This window comes from Patagioenas fasciata, chromosome 8 (assembly GCF_037038585.1).
Source record: "Patagioenas fasciata isolate bPatFas1 chromosome 8, bPatFas1.hap1, whole genome shotgun sequence".
Classification (NCBI taxonomy): domain Eukaryota; kingdom Metazoa; phylum Chordata; class Aves; order Columbiformes; family Columbidae; genus Patagioenas; species Patagioenas fasciata.
Window position 1 is genome coordinate 6,106,065 of NC_092527.1, and position 14,792 is coordinate 6,120,856.

General features: G+C 41.1%; 1 long non-coding RNA gene across 1 annotated transcript in view; it reads left to right on the top strand.

Annotated features, from left to right (window-relative positions):
- The first annotated feature begins 1,372 nt into the window (after positions 1 to 1,372).
- The window catches only part of LOC139828479 (uncharacterized), a 45,780-nt gene continuing 32,360 nt past the window's right edge, over positions 1,373 to 14,792 (top strand). Inside the window, exons 1-2 of the long non-coding RNA XR_011740153.1 lie at positions 1,373 to 1,477; positions 11,139 to 11,236. This is a non-coding gene — a long non-coding RNA (uncharacterized lncRNA). The remainder of the gene's footprint in view (positions 1,478 to 11,138; positions 11,237 to 14,792) is intronic.

Consider the following 14,792-nt stretch of genomic DNA (forward strand, 5'->3'; position numbering starts at 1 on the left):
GTCTAACCAGGATCTTTAACAAATTGCCAGCGGGGTGGAGGGAAGGGAGGATAAAGGAAGAAGAAAGATGATGCTTTTAAATAGAAAGGAAGGAGAGGGAAAAGATAATACTTACAGTTTTATAATAACGCAAGTCCTGGCGCCAGCAAGAAAAGGATTCCATCCTATTGGAGACCCACAAATGGCAGCGGAGGGAGGAGAGGAATGGAATTGCTCACAAAATTCTGAAGCCTTTCCAATATTAGAAACTTTGAATGATATTGGTGCGTATCAAACCATTCCGTAGCAACTATAATGTAGGTTAATTCAGTTTTCTTGTACATGCAGTAAATATCCCCATATCTGTTGTTGTTGCACTCGCTTTCAGAAGGGGAACTACATTTTTTACATAAAGGTCACTTAAAAGTAGCTTTATTGTTCTGATAACTCCAAAGACATGATGTACGGGCATCTAATCTTGAGATTAGGGAAAGCAGCACTACAGGGAACCACAGACATAAGAACGGGGCAAATAAGGAGGGACTGTCTTCTAGACCAGACTTAGCTGACGCTTTGATAAACATCACGTATCTGGCAGAAGCCGGTGGGGTGTCTGCAAAGGCAAGTCTCACATTTTCTGAGTTCTTTGTGGGAATTCCGTTGCTGTGTGTGTCCCAACCCCCAGTTAATAAAGATTTTGAAAAAATAGTTGGCAATTAAAGGCACTGTGAGATGAGAGGGAAGGTAATTACAAGGTAAGGAATTAGTTAAAAGATAAGAAAAAGTGAGCAGAAGTAACCAGCCTTCATAAAGGAGAGGGATCACCAGGTTGTGCAAGGATTTGTTCCATGTTCAATATACTGGGAAACAAATGGGAGAACCGTATGGTGACAAAGTGTTTTGATGATACCAAGCTTTTCAGGGTTGAAGACCAACCATGATGGGCTGCAAACGGACAATGAGATTAAATGACTCGTGTGACAAGATATATGAAGCAGGGAAAGTGGTGGTACATGAGAGGGTGCAGAAAATGCTCTCATCTTTAAACACAGAGCTCTGAGCTGACTCTTGGTTATAACACCAGTTGAGTGCAATAGAAGTAGAAGGAGGAAATCCAGCGTCAGGATGGAGATGAGTGTACCACTCTGACTCTGTTGTAGGTGGTTCTGGTGCCCTTATTCATGAAAGGATGTGGGCAACTGGAAAAGCCCAGAGAAGGCTGATGGGATAGTCAGAGATCTGGTGTGACTTCTGTATGAGCAATGACTAAAGAGGAGGACTCATCAGCCTGGAAAAACACCCGGAAGGATATGATAGAATTATATTAAATAATACAAATTGTTTATGCCAGTATAATTGTTTTATCTATTTATTTTCCCCTTTGTTACCAGGTGCCCAAGTTCTGATCAAGATCTCAAAGGCTGGTCTCAGTCTGCCAATAACTTTTGCCTGTGAGTGACAGCACTGCAGAATGGAATGGATCACAAACAAAAAGCTGGTATGTCTCTAAGTATTTTAACGTTCAGTGCCTACTTAAAAAACCCATTAGCTGAAATACTGTCTACACTTCTATGCAGCAGAATATCAATGTATCAGTCTCAGAGCAGCTGCAGAAGAAAGTACTTAATATTGAATTTCCATGCCTTTAAATTTGAATTATAGTGATATACTGTTGTGGCTTTGTGTTTTACAATACAACTCTAAAAATACTACATAAACACTTTAAGATACTTTCCTTGTGATCTTAATGTCTGTCTTGGCGAACGGTGTACATTATAGAGATATATTGTAGCTGTATTGAAGGTGCGTTACACACACAAAAAAAACCTCATTAAAACAGATGATGTATTAATTATACATGTATGTTCTTTCTGAAAACTGAAATTGCTCTTAAAGCACCTATCAAAAAAGTGCAAGTAACAAACCCTGCTTTGCTTATGTGCTTCATCCTCCTTATTTTTGGAAAAAATACCCAAATGGTATAGGGGTTCAAGCTGTAATGCTGGTTTTATTTTCTTGAGGCTTTCAAATAACTAAATGTTGCAAATCAAATTTTGGTGTGCTGTGTAAGGAGCTCTGCATTCTTTCTTCCTCTGTAGCTTTTGCATCTCAAGTTTACTATTGCATGTCAGAATAGCTTCTTCAGAGAGTATATAGACCAGGCTTGCATGGAGATCTGAGAAGTAGATGAAGTATTTTGGAGGTTGTGATAATTTGAAAATATATCTTGGGGGGCTATAAAGAACCTTTTTGGATATGAGGTAACACTAGTAAACAATGGTTCGCAGAACTGCTGAAAATATTGAGTCCATTCAATCTGCAGGAGAATCCTTTGAAATCCAATTGACGTATAGTGAGGGTTACTGTAAAAGTGGGGTGAGAACGGGCCAGATTTCCTCTCAGGCAACCACTTTGTTCACAGTCGGGCAGCATCCGAAGTAAAACCAGTGCCTTCATAAGCCACCAGCAGTTCCTGACTCACTCTGTCTCTCCGCGTAACTGATTCAGTCCTACGTCACGCGTGTTCAGCTCCGCGGTTTCTCCTTGTTCAAACCCCTTCCTTGATCCATCCTACCCTGGGATCATTATTCCTTCCTCTGATGAACTGTAAATCAACAGATTCGTGATTCCTTTTATTTCCGATTGCGGTTTCTTGTGTCATCCTACAGCATTGTAAATGCTGCTGGTTTCTCTCTAGATATCTCAGGCCGTCTCGCCACCTCTGTGCCTCAGGCACTTCTCTCTGTAATGTTACTGCCCAAATCCTTCTTTCCCCCATTTCATACTGCAATCTGGTGTAGCCTTTGAGGTTTTTGCGCTTTGAGCTGTGACACAAGGTTCGATTCATGCACTCCCAGCCCCTTTTTCCCGTATGTCTTTTAGGTTCTTCTCCAAACTCTTCTATTTTGTCTATAGGACCACTTATCATCTTCTTGTCTTCCAGATAGGATATTTAAAAAAAAAAAAAAAAGGTAAGTTTGCTTAGAACACTTCCTCTGAATTTATCTTTCAAGCTGCGTTTAGCTTTTCATGGGTGTGAAAAGCTGTGCTGATGGCTGAAGGCCTGGCCTGTTTCCTAGGTAAGCTCTGACCAAGTTTTATTGCAGAACGATGTGAACATTTATAAGATTTTTATCAACAGTAGAAAGGTCAGAGAAGACCTGCTGTAAACTGAGCCAGAACAGACAACTACTGACCGCATGGTTTTGCTGTCGCCTTATTTCACTTAATCTCTGGAAAACGAAGGAGTTTTCAGTCGTCTGGAGTTCCATACTCAATTGCTATATGAGCTTCCATGTGTGGGATAGATTAATTAGCCGATTGTTGCTTGGGCGGCTGCTGGGGGCCGTGAGCCATGGCATCGCTCTGGGCTGGGAGGGAAAGGAGGAAAGAGCTTGTTCCACTAAGTACTTTGCCTCCTGTTTGTAGCTCGGCCCGTCGCATCTTGCCAGACACACAGGCTCCTCCGAGCACTTTCACAATCATCTCTTGTCTCTTCAATTACCACTTCCTCCTCCCCCTGCCTCTCTCTTCCGTTTGACCTTCTGGTAATTCCTTCGGCGCTAGTTTAGAACGGTGCAGCGGGCTATACTAACCCCTCCAATTAAAGATATAAGTATGTGGCACATTAGAAGTTACCCAACAAGCCCCTGAAGCCCCCGCAAACGAGAGCCCACAGTCTTACTGATCTCACTTTGAATCCTAAATTTTTGTAGCTGCAGTTAACTGTCTGTCACAGCAGTTTCAGGTTTCTGGAACTTTACTGTCGCTTGGCTTTTTTACTTTGTACTGTCAGCCAGGACTAGTAGGCTTGTACTTCCAGATTCAGACTGATTTCCCAGGTTCACATATTACAATCAGGGTTTATTTTTAATTCATAACGACCACATGATGTAATGATTGGCAATCAAAGAATACACAATTATCACTCTTGCAAACTTTCCTGTGCCTCGGTAATTAAACTAACAAATTAGTTAAAGGCTCCAATGCGGAAGAAGAGTGGTAGACTGTGGTCAAGACACACATTTACGGATTTTCCCTTAAGCTGCTTTTCTTGAGGAAGCTTTGATAAGGACCATATGATATCAATTATCATTAACTCTGTGTGGTTTCTCTGCATTTGGAGCTCTCAGACGTTGGTAGACAGGAACCCTGTGTTAAGTCTTTAATGTATAACTGGTATTTATGCTGCATAGCCTATTCTCATTTTGATTTGTCAGCTGACATTTGAAAGGGAAGATTTGAGACAATTTATATGTGCAGACTGTGGCCTGTTGTGCTGAGTGACACTTCCTCCCTGATCTGATCTGACAGAGAGCTATTCGAACAGCAGCAACAACGTATTTTAAATGCCAGATTCAAACCCAAACATTTTAATTATACCTTGTGTTCAGTTACTGCCTGAAAAACCGAAGGATAATTTTGTTAAGGTGTCACTGCCTGAGCTTGACAGCAAAATCAGCATGATTTAATAAACTGATTTAAATCTTCTCTTTAGAGAGCGCACACTCGTATGAAGTCCTTAAACATCAAAGTGTCTCTTGGCTTGAGCTCTGTTCTACAGTCCATCAGCATGAGCCTTCCTTCACAGGCAGCAGAAGGAATTCAGCAAACACGGAGATGTGATTCATTCTTAAGATCTTCAAATATGTGCATGAGTCACTGATAAGTACATGTAAGTTGTGCTGACCAGATTTAGAGTGCAGCAACCAGCACTGGAACTTACAGGATGTAGCTGGGAACAGATGAGGGAGCCTGAAAACTCTTATAATTGAGGAAGTACATATGAAAATTCACAGCAGCCTGGAGAATTCATTTCACTGGGGAAAAAAAAATCCTACGTAATTCCTTTTACTAGAGTTTACCTACAAGTTTAGGCCTGGTAGTTCTCAATTCTGCTACCTTTTCAGTTTGGGATTCTCAAAAAAATCCAACCCTGAGATATCTTTATTCTTTAACTTTTTGGAAGTTGAAAGCCTGCATGCCATGGGCAATATTGGCTCATATACCGGCTGAGCTTTATGCCCGTATCTGAGCTGGGAGGATTGAGGGGCTAGAGCGTGGATGTGGATGAGCAGGAGGCAGAAACATCTTAAGAAATTGTATTTTCATTATATTTTGACTTTTTTTAATATTTTTTTGTTAGCAACAGGTAGAGCCACATCATCAAAGCTGAGGGAAGCTTGAAAATTTTCTCTTGACCTTCTGTTTTCATGGCAGAGCCCACAGGTTGCTGCTTTTTTGTATGTAAAAACACCACAATTTCAGGGACAAGGAAGAGGGAATTATGTTTGGACACATGCAGTGTTCTTGAGTGAAACAGCGTTGGCAGTTTTGACTCCCAAGAGAAATTTGGGGACTTGAAATGACACTTGTACAGATTACCTTAGTCAATTTGACTGGCAGCTACATGAGGTTATCACCGTTTGCTATTTGTTTTTCTAACTTTGCATGTGATTTCGAGGCACTGATGCTGCTGCGCCTTGTGTCATGTTCTACTTGGGGCTTGTCTTCTGTTCATCTAAAGCTTGCATAGTCTGGGGCTTTTTTTGAAGCATGTAGTAGTACAGGTGGTGTTTTCAACTGTCATAACATAAAACTTGAATATGTTTTGCCGCTACTGAGTATGCACAAACCAGCCTGTTAAGCAGCCAAATTCCTGCTCGATGTCGACGCTCAGCGGGACTCCACCTGCACGGCAGGCCTGGACTTGACCTTGGGATTTTTCACACTGATTCATCAGAAGGTTGTTTGGCTGGGATGTTGCTGTAATCATGGTGTAGTTGGAAAATGTGATGCTGTTCAATCACCTCTAACCACCTACTTTTGTAGCTATATATGAGCAAACATCTTCAAGGACAGCACACCAGGGATGCAGTTTCCTATGGCTGTCAAGAAGAATTAAGTGGGTTCCAATTTTTCTCAATGTTTCAGGACTTAAGGGTTACTGGTTGCTACAACCAAGAAATATCAGTTCAACAGCTTTTAAAAATACCATCGTCTTTTTGCTAGACATCATTTAAAATCGCAGCGCTGCCTTCAAGTTTCTTATTTTTCCTCATTTTCAGTCTTTCTTTTCCCCAGCCATCTCTTATGAAGACCTCAGTGTTCAACTTGGGAGTTTGCGTTTTAACTTTTGATGTCTAATAGTTCTTGCTTAGTTGCTTAGAAACCTTAATCCTATACTCCTAATTTGAGGGTTTTTTTCGACCAAAGCTAGTGGGAGCGTAGACAGTTACAGATTTACCTTTTCTTACCAGATTTTCCACACTGCATTAGATAGAAATGTGGGAATCCCCTGTTTCTTCTGTGAAACTCTAATATCTGCCGTGTCCTCTGACCCAGGCAAGATACAAGCCTGCAACACACAGTATCAACTTCACGGATCACAAAAAACAAAGCATAGCATTTTTACCTGAATTATTGCTAATTTCAAACTTCAGACTATCTGTATTAAATTTAACATCCTGGCACATAAGGTCTCTTCCGCAGAGGTCTCATCGCCCATAGGGCCCGTTCCTAGAAGAAGCTAGAGCCTGAGCATGTTGCTGTCTAAATAGATAAGCCAGGCTTTTGGTAAAACCTCTCGCAGGTAGCGATGCCACCAGATCCAAGAGAGAGTGGCAGCTGAGCAGTAGAAGAAATGGAAAGAAGTGGAGGGAGAAGAGAGACTTCCACCAGCCGCCTGCAAACTGCTCCATCGTACAAGGACTGTGACAGGAGAGATGAACCTTTCCATCAGCAAACTGAAAACAGGGAGTTTGGAATGCATGCCCATGTTAAACAGAGGCTGGCCCCTGTCTTAACCACAGTCCTGGCTTAGCCAAACCTAGCTAAGAAAAGTTTGCGGTGCTCAAGACATGCAATTTCTGAGCTTGGTTAGTGTTGTAGTGAGAGCCACCAAGGAAACAAAAATGTAAATACATCGCAACAGCAGAAATGCTGTCTTTTGATTGAGTAGTTTTGCTATTGACAAAGATTTGAATTAATGGAAATAAATCAGTCTTTCCATTTTAATAGCAGATTAAGGCCGGGAAAAAAAAATTCTTGCATCAATCTCATGCTGCTACTGTGATTGTTTAGTGAAGCTGGGAATTAATTGTATTTGCTGAGGTACATCTTGACCATTCATTGAGATTTTTGGTATTGCTGCATTTTATTAATCTTCCTTAGCAAAATATGCTGGACTTACATTTGCTTACCCTTTGTCTAGGCTTTTACCAGAGCTGTCTCCAAACTAAATATTATACATGCACTGTAAAGCCTTCAAAGGAATACTCTTAATCTGCTGGGTTTATGCAATGAAAATTGAATAGGTTACTGAAATTAATAGTGATCCCATCACCTCTGCTCCTTAAGCTAAAATCTATTGGGATATATCCTGTAATGCCCTTGCTCAATTTCCAGGTTCTTATGAAACAATACTTAAAAGGATGGGGGAGTTGGCTTTAAAAATCCTATTAGTAAACTGGATTAGCATCCTGACAGTGTGTGGGGCCCAAAGCAGCCACTGGGAAGCTAAAAATAAGGTACTGGTATAAAAATCCTTGTAGAGGAAGCATTCCCTAAAACTTCTCTTCCTATAACTTGCACAGACCGTATTTCACGAAGTCATGCTGTACAGCTTGCACTCTGGAAGCTAGAGAAGAAATAGTTAAATGCAGCTTTGTCTTTTTAAAAGAAATTATTAAAAACAAACAACCAACAACATAACTGTGAGGATTGATTAATTAATTAGTAATGTGATCACCATCTGAATACCTAGGCAAAAAGCATCCAGTAGAGGGAGTGACCAAATTAAAAATCCCATCTAAACTGCCTCTGAATGATATGTTGTTGGTAAATGTTTTTATTCCTCAAGTGCATGTGCCCTGGGAAGCAGGGAGCTATTTCAAACAGGATTATGTTAGACAGAGCCTCACGCGTGGGGTGACACTCACACTCCCATGTGCGAGCCGATGCAATTCAAATAGTGACATTTAAATATGTGAACAGGATTCAGAGGTTTTCCTTTGCACAGGTCATGCACTGCAGCTGCTGTCACCGGAGTTTACTTCTCCACTTTGCAATATTCAGTATGTCACAGGCACACACAACACTAATCGCACTGCCTTTCCATTCTAAAGAAATCCCCAAATCCCAGCTTTAATCCTCAAAACCTTCACTGAGCTGAAGTCCAAATAAGAGTCACGTTTACTTCTCCTAGAAAAATATTCTGAGTAATCAAAAGTATTGAACACTGGTAACAACATCTTTTGAGGTACCTGTGTGTTTTCCTAATGAGGCTGATCTATCCTCTTCCAAATCCATCTTTATTAGCCTTCCATGTTCACCCAGGTATATGCATCTAAAACCAACTCTCTTCTTCCAAGGCAGCTCAGATAAACTAGTCCAGACCAGGATGATAAGGAAACATTAAAAACCCTTTCTCAGTGAACACAGTAAATGCATGTTCTTTCCATCCCATTCAAGTTTTTTTTATTTTATTTTTGTTTTTTTTGTGTGTGTGAAGGCTTTTTACATATAGCGTGAGCACTCTGAACTGGGATCTTTGTGTTGCAAGGCATCAGACAGTGGAGATACAGTTTCAGAAGCCTCTCTACAGATGCTCACCAAACAGTTCACAGCAGAATCGAAACCTGTTGTAATATAAAAAAATACCATATATTCTATCTAAAAATGTGATTAGAAGAGCAGTGCTTGGGGATGCTGGGGAAATGCTACACTTGACAAAAAGAATTGGGGGCAGTGGGGGAAGAGAAGAGAGAACCCCACCTAGAAAAGAACTTCAAGCGTTCAGTTTAAATACAGTTTTTGATAGAAAAGTATCTTTTAAAATGATCCCTTACCTTTGTACCTTTTTGCAGCTTTCAAATGTAGGGTTTTTTTCTTTTTGTACCCGAGCTGAACTGTGTGTAAAGTAGCAGTCCCATTTCAGGTGAATTTTTAAGTTCTATAAACTTCATAATTGTAGCACGCAAACACATTTTCCCAAAGACAAACAATATAATATCCTCTGGGGAAAACAAGAGGTCTCCAAGTTTAGAAAACAGGCTGGAGTGATCATTAGTGAAGCACAATTTGATGGCAGGAAGTCGGCTTGGATCCCGTCTATGTATCCCAGACATTTTATGGTCTGGATACAGAAAGCTCATATGGTGAATGTTGGGGTTTTTAACAGCCATATTTTGGGCCCATAAAATAACCAACTACAACAGTTAATTTTCACCCACACACCCAAATTGCTGGTTGGTATCACAATTTCAGTCCCCTGACACCCCTTACACAAACATACGCTATTCACCACCAAAAAAAGTAAAACCAGGAGGGCAGTCTTTGGGGATTGCAATGGAAGTTAAAAAAACACACACACCATACACACAAAAACGAGCAGCAGATGACTGATTATACCTTCCAGTGAGTCGCAGAAGGAAACAGTTTACAGAATGTGCTGCCTCACAGCTCTTCCATCTCTCCATCACCTCCCTGCCCTTTTCTTTTCTTCCCTGCTCTCTCTCATCCTCCTTTCACAAGCTCTTGCAACCCGGAGCAGAACCAGCACCTTCCAAGAGTACCAGCAACTTTAAAACTTGGCTTATCTCTTTCCAAAACAGCTCCATGTGTTTGAGTCGGAAATAAACCAAATAGATTGCTACTGTGGTGGTTTGGGTTATGAGAAAAAGTAAGCAGGCAGAGCTAGGTTATCATCTACTCATCCTAATGAGTACTTCACCCTACTTAAAATACTGCTACGCCACAGAACGAAGCAGCAGTGATCAGAAAACGAACAGCATGAGCAAGCTGAGTTGTCAAACATATTAAACCTTGTTGGTCATTCCATTCAGTAGAAATGAAAAATTAAAAAAAAAAAAAAAAAGAGTAAACACTTATTAAGATAGAGATGTGTGTTGATCTAGGATCCTCATGTTAGGAAGATGTGGGTGATTAGGGACGCCTGGAGGATGTCATCTTTTTAGGGAGAGAGGTATTTCATTAGTTGTTTCTAGCTACTCAGTAACTCAAGCTGGGTTGAAATGAAAATGGAAGTTTTTTGGGGTCCATAGGTCTTTCTGAGATGCTGGGCTAAGCATCAAGAGCAGGATGCTGGCTTGGCAGGTTCTAAAACAATGAAAATGGGTGCAGATCTATAGACCAGTCCTGCATGTGCAGAATGAATTATGTAGATGATTTAAGAGGCCCTTTCTCTTCACTTCTTAAGTCCTGATCACTTTCTATGGGAAAATTATCTCAAGCGCAGAAAGAGTTCAAAAAAATTCTGAGGCACTGGAAAAACCAGCTGTAAAATTTAAAGATGACCGAGAGACTCTAGCCAGCCATGTCACCTTTCTGTCTGCCTCATCAAACCGTCATTGGCTAGAACATGCTATATACCATAACACATCGCTTCTCCTTTTACCATGTGTTCAGAGTGAGCATCTTCTTCCAGCCGGCTAAGCCAAAGCAGAGGCTCGGCACACAGCTTGTAAATGCAGTTTGTTTGGAAGTCTGTATGTGAGACGCCATGTCTTTCCCGAACTTACATCCCAGGACCTTCTTTCTTTGAATTGTTTCCGTAGCGTCATTTCATAGTTCCTCATAAAAAAGAAGACGGCTTCCTTATGGCCTTCCTGAGCAGAGAACGTGTGAGAGAAGCTGTAATCCCTCTTGACCTTTCCTTGCCAGGAGATGTTTTATGCTTTTGAGGGACTCAAATCGCATTTCCCAGCTGGAACTTGCCCACACTGCACACTTAGTGTTGAGAACTGATCTCTCCTGGCACCTTGTCTTGCTGGGGTCCCCAGCTTCACCTCACACACTAGTTTTTTGCAAGACTTCAGCCTAGTTTCCAGTTGCTTAGTTCCTTCACTGGCTTGGTTTGTACCTGCCCACAGTCTTCCAGCCTCAAAGTCTCCAACAAGTGCCTGGACTAAGCCCTAAGGTCACATTTTCCTCTGCCCCAATGTGGGATGCCCTGCAGTAGCTCTCGTCAGCATCCTTAGAGGCTCTCTAACTAAAAAAAAAAAATATATATATACATATATATATATATATATATATATACATATACGTGACAGGTACTACTGCACCGGTGAGCCAGGAACAGGAGGGGATCTCCAGCTTCCTTAGCATCAGCTGTTTGATTTATTTTTTATATGCAGGTAATTTGGCCAACAAAAGCTGCTGCTCGAGAACATTTGAGAAGCACCATCTCAGATCGACGTGCCTTGCGAGACCGGCTCAGCAGACAACTTTACTGGTACTATTTTGAAAGTCTTTAATAGAGTTTGTGCTATTCACACTAGTTCTGATGAAATCCCATGTAGCATGTCAAAGATAAATTATGTACGTTTTTCAGATATTGGTGATTTTAAGAAAAGGGTTATGGCCAACCTGAGTTCAAACAGAAGACGGTGTAGCATGTGCATGTCTTGAGACATGACAGCTTTGTAGGGTACAATGAATGTCTGACTTCACAGATGCATGGTAATTCAGACTGTAAATCCATTATTCTAACACACTGGGGTGAAAAAGTAGCTGTACACTCCACTCATCAAGATTATGGCACACACTTACTATGCAAAGTATTATTTATCTACAGTCTTGCATAGATCCCTTTGGGGTCTGAAATCCATGTGTAAAAGATAGAAGAGCTGAAATGTTGTTGTCTGACATGCAGTGCTCTCTTTTTTGTAATAAGATATATATATATATATATATATATATATATATATATATAAAATTTCAGCTTTAAATATGTAACAATGGCAACACCGCTCTTGAACTAACTGTGGAAAACAGAGAACTTCTGCCATTTGTCACTCAGCTTGAACCAATACTTTTACGTTTTGGAGTCTTGGTTTGGGGAAAGCTTTTTCTGGCTTTAATTTTCAAAGATTTGATTTTATTTCTGATCAAAGTGATACAAAATGAGGCACAATGAACTTAGCCAATATAGCACCACCAGAACTCATTTCCAGATAGCTCATTTTCATTTTCTGTAAATCAAATTACAATGGTTAGCCTTATTGTGTGGTTTGCATGGTTGCAAGAGAATTTAAAAGCAAACTTCGACACTCAGCAAATTCATGGCAATCCAATGACAAACGTACTGAGCTAAAAGCAGCCAGAGAATGTTGTACATGGGAGCCTGCAGTCTAACAGAGCGCAGCTGGCAGCCTTAGTTTAATGATTCATCTTAATAATTACCATGGAAAATTAAAAGATTTAATCCGCCTATAAAAGCCGCCTTCCCAGCATTTGATGTTCTCTTCTAAGGCAATATCAATTAATACAACGGAGTGAAATCTGAACTGCAGTGGAGAACCACTGAAATACAGGCTTGGGTCAGGGAGTACCACTATGCCTTGGGAAAAGCTATGGAGGTGTTGATACCATTTGAAGTTGTTTTTTTAAGAATTATTCCTCAGATGCATAATGTGGAGCACTAATCTAAACTTGAAGGGCCGTAATCTGCCATGAACTCCTCCATCATAAACTCTCTGCAAGTTATCTTACATGCTGGTGTAGTGTCAGCTGGCAAAAGTGGAATATGTACTTGCATCAGCACAACGGAAAAGAATTTAGATTAAACGTTTGGCTACTTCTTCTGTTCTGAGGCCCACAAAATGGTGTATACAAATGTCTGCCTGCAAATTCAGTGTTCCCAAGTGGAAAAGAGACATGGTTTTCCACAGATAATATTTGGATTGTCTTGCTTACCAGTTCCAAAATTCCAATCTAAAACTATGCTAAAACATGGTATTTGGATTAAAACAAAGCTTTTAACCTTGCAGTGGTTTTAAAAGGCAATCCTATGTGTAATTCACAAAGTAAATGGAACATAGTCTCAGATATTCATTTTAGTGAGGTTTCCTTCTTATAACAAATACTCTGCATATGTATTGAGTCTATCAGGTTGGCTGTTGCTGGAGAAGTGTTTTCAGCTATTTTAAGCAACCATATTTTACACTTTCATAGGCTGGATTTGTAGCTTAAAAAGAATGCTATCTCCCACTTCTAAGGTTTAGATTGGATATTAGGAACAATTTCTTCCTGGAAGGGGCTGTGGGGCATTGGAACAGGCTGCTCAGGGCAGTGATGGAGTCACCATCCCTGGAGGGGTTGAGCAGACACAGAGATGAGGTTCTCAGGGACACGGGCTGGTGCCAAAGTTACATTATGGTTGGACTTGATGATCTTTAGGGTCTCTTTGAACCTAAATGATTCTATGATTCTGTGTTTGCTGGTATTTTTCCTGGAGCCCTTTGCACACCTTTTTCTGCCAAAATCAGAACAATCTGTTCTTTTATAGGAAGAACAAACAAACAAAACAAACAACAACAAACCACACCACACAGACTTCTTGGGACTGGAGACTGTGGAAAATTAGGTTAACCCTGATCAGAGTAAAACCTCTGCGACCATCTCTGAACTTCAAGAGCAGAAGCTGTAACCAAGAAAGGCATTTCCAAGCCCAGCAGCTGTGAAGGCAGAGCAGGGCAGCAGCTGCTCTCCTGCATCAGGGGACCAGCCTGACCGCGCTGGGACTCGTTGCAGACCTAGAAGATGTGAGCCAGTCTACAAGGGTGCATGTTTGCAGGCAGCAATCCCCTTGTATCACTCTCTGCTATCCTGCTGTTCCTAATATCTACCACAGGGAGCAACCTAGTCTGCAGTTGGCTCCTTTTTGAGCATAAAGCTCGATCTAACCAAGTTTTAACAAGTATCTTCTAAGCAGAATCACTGGATCAAGTCTTCTACCTGCTTACTCCTCCCCTCTTCCTCACACCCTTCCTACTCCTGCTCCATGCTGCAGCACATCCCTGCCAAACCGTACCCAAAACTGTAACCAGGGACTGACCCATTTTCTTTCCTGGGCAATTATTCCACCAGACGGGTTTCCTAGGCTGGCAGTGAAACTGCTTATGGAGGGCTTTGCGTGGGGCAGGGAATGGGAAGATGCTTTTGCAATTTTGCTGACAAACATTTTAGCCCAGTCCAAGCAGCACGTCCCGGACGACCTACAAGCACAGAAGCGCCTGCCCATCGTCTCCCCAGGTCTCTTGTGTGCAAGACAAGGTCTATGGAGCAGTGAGAAACATTATTTTAACTTCTCCCAGTATGTAAGCTGTGGCACTTCAGAACTAAAAAACACTAAAGGGAAAAAAAAAAACCTCCCTTTTTATAGCCTACTGTCTCGTTGAAAGTGATTTATGAAATGAAGCTTCCTGCCCACCCAGTGCACAGAACAAATACAGACAGTGCTTTGAAATAACTACAGTACTATGCTATTTTCAGTAATATTTAGCTCAGACTTAGCCAAGAAAGCCCACTAAGCTCAGCAGACAGACATAAAAAGAAACGCTCTTTCTGCATTTTTGTGTCCGCATGCATCTATTTTAGGTTTTACTCGTCTTTTCTCCAGTCGCGTAGCTGACTGTCAATACAGCAAAGTCCCAGCGCAGGGAAATGCTTGAAGCCCACTTCTCGGTACAGGTAACAGCTCTTGAGCACACACCTAACTTTAAGTGGCTCAATAAATGTAAGCCTGAGCTTACATTGAGATACTTTTATTTACTGTAGTGAAACTTGTTGAATTCATTCACTTCAATGGCAGTGGAAATTATTGTGGTCCATGTACTTGCATAATTTGATTATATTTTGTGTATGTGTGTTTAGGAAGTACTTTTACCTTTTCTGTTGCTATGAGGTCTTATGTTCTTACAAGATTACTGCCACAGCTGACATCGGGAATGCAGTTAACAGGAAGCTCTAGCTGACACAGACTTGGCCATCACCTACTTTATTTTCTT